Source organism: Bos javanicus, chromosome 5 (genome assembly GCF_032452875.1).
Source record: "Bos javanicus breed banteng chromosome 5, ARS-OSU_banteng_1.0, whole genome shotgun sequence".
Taxonomy (NCBI): domain Eukaryota; kingdom Metazoa; phylum Chordata; class Mammalia; order Artiodactyla; family Bovidae; genus Bos; species Bos javanicus.
In genome coordinates, this window is record NC_083872.1 from 59,176,425 (window position 1) to 59,182,409 (window position 5,985).

At 35.3% G+C, this 5,985-nt stretch overlaps 1 pseudogene; it reads right to left on the reverse strand.

The window, feature by feature from the left end:
• Positions 1–1,500: 1,500 nt before the first annotated feature.
• On the reverse strand, positions 1,501–2,370 carry LOC133248707 (olfactory receptor 6C6-like; annotated as a pseudogene).
• Between the last annotated feature and the right edge of the window lie 3,615 nt (positions 2,371–5,985).

The window sequence follows — 5,985 nt, forward strand, 5'->3', positions numbered from 1 at the left end:
AACCCGCAGCTCCTGCATTGCAGGTGGATTCTTTACCGCTGAGCTACAGGGGGAATAGGAGTGAGCAAAGAGAAAGTTCCAAGAAGATTCAATTCATTTTTAAAACATCCTTTAATTTTTCTCAGATATTCAAATTCTTAACAGTTTATCTCAGTTTTTTCTAAAGATCTCTGGAGATATCTCACTGAGATTTGAATTCGTGGACACTATTGTATTTTAATCCTCAAATAATTCATGTAGCATAAATATTAGGGCTCTACCTCGTCTTCTGGACTCCAACATTTGGACATCTGTCTTCAATACAGTTAACAGAGTGATCCTTCTAAAATGAAAATCTGATTATATATGAACCACTAGCTTCCGAGTCACCTATAGTCTATGTTTTTATCCTCCAGTTAAACTGAAAATATATATTTAGGGATGAGAACATGGACTTTAAATTTAAATAAGCTAACCAGGTAGGTGATTCTTGTTTGTTCCAAATATTTAAGACTACCAGATACAGAACAAGTACATTTTTGGACATAAAAGTTTCTTATGATTTGAAGTCTGTCTTTTTTCCCCTTGACTTGTTAAATATTATCTCAGCTGAGGCAACATCTTCCCCCAAGTGCAACTAACATTTCTCGACAGTTCAGTGTAAGCCAGATGCAGATGGTGCATTAGTTTATATAATGTATCATTTCATCCTCAAAATAACATTAAAATAAAATTATTATTATATCTATTTCATAACTGGAGAAACTCAGCAACATAGGGTTTGAGAAACTTGATCAAGCTCATACAGATGTCTAAATTTAAGCCTTCAGTGACTCTCCAAAAGAATAACACTTTGAGTTATCAGACATGTGATATCAGCAAGTTGCACTTAAAGTATTGATACTTCCAAGAGGCCCAGTGATGTGTGAGTGCTAAGTCACTTCAGTCATGTCTGACTTTTTGTGACACTATGGACTGTAGCCCATCAGGCTCCTCTGTCCATGGGATTCTCCAGGCATGAATACTGGAGTAGTTGGCCATGTCCTTCTCCAGGTGATCTTCCTGATCCAGGGATCAAACCCATGTCTCCTACATCTCCTTCATTTGCAAGCAAATTCTTAACCACTAGCACCACCTGGGAAACTCCAGAACCCTGGTAGTAGGATATGTTATAAATAATATTTCCATTAATAAAATTTTCACATGATTAATATATAATTATAATAGTTTTTAAAGTCAGAACAATGCATGTCTTGTAGAGAAAATGAAATTCAATATTTGTATTGACAATGTGAAGAAAGGACTCACTGTAACACAGGAAAATGCCAATTATCAACAGTGATAAGAAAGAAAAGTGCATTATGCTGAAACCCTTGGTTAAAATGTTTTAAGAAGTCTAAATGAAATTGAAGGACAGGTTAATTAAACTGTAAAATGTTAAAAAAATTTGCTTTTCTCCATATTTCATGATTAAAATTTTCCTCACTTATTGAAAAACATGTAAATATTTTGGAGTATATTTTAGAGGGCTTGTTCTACTTGCTGGTTCCTAGAGTGTAAATGAAAGGGTTTAATACAGGGCAACTGAAGTATAAATAACAGCTATACCTTTGGACAGAGTCACCCTTCCCTTTGCAGATGGCTTCATGTAAGTAAAGTTACAGCTACCATAAGTAAGGGAGACTACAATCATATCGAAGAACATGTGGGAAAAGCCTTTGTTCTTTTCTGAGCAGATGGAATGCTTAGAATGGTCTTGATTATATATGTGTAGGAAAGCATCACTAACAATAATGTGACCATGAGTGTTCCAACAGCTGAGCCAAATGAAATCAATTCTAGGATATGAGTTGTCTGTGCAAGGAATCTGCAGCACAGGGGAAGTGTCACATACAAAATAATCAATTACTCTGGAAACACAGAATTCCAGTTTCATTGCCAAGAGCACTGGTGAAAAAGTAACCAGAAAGCCCACTGCCCATGAACTGAGTCCAAGTTGGTAGCACACATTTTTGCTCATAATGATCAGGTAATGTAAGGATTTGCAGATTGCTACATAATGATCAAAAGACATGGCAGCCAGTAAGACCTAATAACAGAAAAAAGAATAGCTGAGATGCACAACCATTGTAGGAAATGATTTTGTTTTTAGTCACTATGGCTATCAGGAATCTGGGAATGCAGGTTGTTGTTAATGAAACTTCCAAGTTTGGAGGAAAAACTACCTGGGAGTCGAGCCAGGATCCAGCAAGATAAGAAGGATGATGGATAAGTTTCCCATCACACTCAACATGTAGTTTAGGAAGAGAAACATAAAAATCACAATTTGCAATTGTGGTTCATCAGTCAGTCCAGGAGAATGAATTCTGTCTCTCTTGACTGGTTCTTCATTTCAGATCTAAGATCATGGCATCTGGTCCCATCACATCATGGCAAATAAGTGGGAAAACAGTGGAAACAGTGTCAGACTTTATTTTGGGGGCTCCAAATCACTGCAGATGGTGATTGCAGGCATGAAATTAAAAGACACTTACTTTTGGAAGTTAAATTATGACCAACCTAGATAGCATATTCAAATCAGAGACATTACTTTGCCACCAAAGTCCGTCTAGTCAAGGCTATGGTTTTTCCAGTGGTCATGTATGGATGTGAGAGTTGGACTGTGAAGAAAGCTGAGCGCTGAAGAATTGATGCTTTTGAACTGTGGCATTGGAGAAGACTCTTGAGAGTCCCTTGCACTGCAAGGAGTTCCAACCAGTCCATTCTAAAGGAGCTCAGTCCTGGGTGTTCTTTGGAAGGAATGATGCTAAAGCTGAAACTCCAGTCCTTTGGCTACCTCATGCGAAGGGTTGACTCATTGGAAAAGACTCTGATGCTGGGAGGGATCTGGGGGGCAAGAGGAGAAGGGGACGACAGAGGATGAGATGGCTGGATGGCATCACCGACTCGATGGACATGAGTCTGAGTGAACTCCGGGTGTTGGTGATGGACAGGAAGGCCTGGCGTGCGGCAATTCATGGGGTCACAAAGATTGAGCATGACTGAGCGACTGAACTGAACTGAACTGAAAAAGACTTAGGAAAGCAATTCTTAAAGAAGCAGACGTAACAATACTTTTTAAAAGCTTTCAAATATAGAAAAAATATTCAGAAATTAAATAAGTTTAATAGTTTGATCCAGTGTGCCAAGACATAAAAGTGAAAGTGAAGTCGCTCAGTTGTGTCCAACTCTTTGCGACCCTATGGACTGTAGCCTACCAGGCCTCTCTGTCCATGGGGTTTTCAGGCAAGAGTACCAGAGTGGGTTGCCTTTTCCTTCTCCAGGGGATCTCCCCAACCTAGGGATCAAACCCAGGTATCCTACATTGCAGGCAGACGCTTTACCCTCTGAGCCACCAGGGAAGCCCCATATAACTATTACTCGAAATGAATTTTCTATATATGTTTCACAAATTAATAACAAATTTCTTATAGCATGTTGACAATTACACCAGCTTCAATTGACAATGTTTATTTTTTTAAAAAATTCTTAGTTCATCAAAAGAATTTTTAAAGATATGGAACATATAGTAAATATAATAGTTAAATATTTTCCCTATCATAGAGATATTCTAACAAAACCCATTAATTATTTTGTCCCAATATGATGTTTTCTTATTTTTTTCTTCTATCATTTAACTTAATTTTGGGGGTAAGGGACTTCAAATGTCCCAGTCTTCTTATAATCAGTTGTATTTAATCAGAAAGTATGGAAAATTATATCTACATAACAATGAAAAAAATATGTGACAGTTCAAGAGTCAGTGAAAATTATCTGACTAGTACTTGCAAAATGGTTTTCATTTATGGCTTAGATATATATTCCAAATTTTACATCACTTACCATATCCAGATTATATTATTATAATTCCCCATACAGGAATATGATAGAAATGAGTCAAAAATAAACGATAAATATTCTCCTTCTTATAATATAAAATGTTTAATTATTTCAAGTGTAAATTTAATTTCAATGCTTCTCTAATGAAGGATTCAAAAAAGAAATACAATCTGGGAATTATATGCATCTTCTAATGTTTTCCACTAGCAGTCACACACATAAAAATCAGAGAACATAGATGTTACAGACAATTGGAATCCTCTTTCATGCCAGATAAAATTCATTTTCCTGTTGTTTAGAAAATATATTTAAATAGAAAAAAGTACTCCATAAAAATTTTAAATAAAAGTGTTATACTTTAACTGAAAAGATGTTTTAGGAAATCTCTCAAATGAAAGGAACCTAAAATTTGCAGCAAAGAATTATTGCTTCAAACTGTACACTAAAAAAAGGCACAGTTATATAATTTCATTCATAAGAGGCACAAGGGGATTCATTGAAATAAAAAGAGAAACAAAAAGAAACACCTTTTGGAGAATGCTATCAGAAAGGATAGGCATACCAATTAAATTTAAAAAAAGAAAAAGGAAAGGTTAAAAGAGAAGAAATAGAAAACAAAGGAAGAATGAAAGAAAACCACTGTGAGTTGCTTTAACTACAAAAATGAAGAGACATTTCTCATAAGAGAATTATGATTTAAACTTAAAATATTTAATGCCAACAAGAATTTCAGATACTCAACTACCACAGGACAATATGACGAATTCTACTGGTGAGAAAGTTTACCTCAAACAGGAACTTCTCTCCTGTTTTTGTTAGGCAATATGTTAGAATTTCATTAACTTGATTGTGACCCACCCTCATCCCCTCAAATTGGGGGACAGTACTTAAATGATTTCCTATTTACTTTATTTTTTTAAAAATATAAAACATAAAGAAAAATATACGACAAATATACAATAGGATCTTTTATTCCCAAGCTACTGATTCTCCATTTGCTACTCGATATGGTTATGTGGATTTACAAAAAAAAAAAAAAAGAATATTTTCCTGAGTAAACATGATAAAACCATTATTACTAGAATATAAGCAATGATATGTTATTAACCTCAAATTCTCCAATATTATTCAAACATCACCAATTGTCTAAAAATTTCCCAGTATAGAAAAAAGAATACAGTTTAATATGGCATGTTTCATTTGATTCTCATAGTATTTTACTTTCCTTTTATTAATATTTGGAATAGTTCTCTAATTTTGCCTTCACTTTTGGGAATGTTGACTGAAATTATTTTCCAGTAATTATATATTATGTCCCTTGATTTTGGCTGAAGCTTCTTCAGTAATTATGTTCAATTTATTGACTTTTGGCTGGACTGCCACAGCAGTGATGATGACTTTCTCATCCTATCAGATATGCTATTTCATAATGGATGTAAATGGGCTGGCTCTTTTTTCCTCTCTCCCTCTTTTTGAATATCTAGAATGTTCAGAAGTAAATGCATTTACTGTGAAGATTAGAAAGTGTGCATGGTCAGGGAAAGGCACAGTCTCAGAAGAGAACTGAGACCTTAAGTTTATACTCAGGCTGACACTTGGCACAAAGACACCTACCATAATCAAAACACGAAAGTAAACTAGAAAACAATAACAAAAAAAATGGCAGCCCTTGGCAAGAGGAAGAATCTGAATCCCAGATTTAGCACATTATTGAATTCAAATGGCCAGTGATCCTCAAACACAAAATGTAAGAGAAACAGGAAACATATGGTCCATTCAAAAGAAATCAAAAGAAACTGGGCTAAAAAGGCTTAATGGCAGATCTAATTATAGAACTGAAAACTGCAATAGCTAAACTGTTAACAAATCTATTACTCTTATAGAAATACAAAAAAAAAAAGAAAAGCTTATTTTATTCTTTTGTGTGTGCTAAGTCACTTCAGTCATGTCCAACTCTTTACAACCCCATGGACTGTAGCTTGCCGGGCTCCTCTGTCCATGGGGATTCTTCAAACAAGAATAGTGGAGTGTATTGCCACACCCTCCTCCAGGCAATCTTCCCAACATAGGCATTGAACCTGTCTCTTATGTCTCATGCACTGGCAGGTGTGTTCGTCACTACTAGAG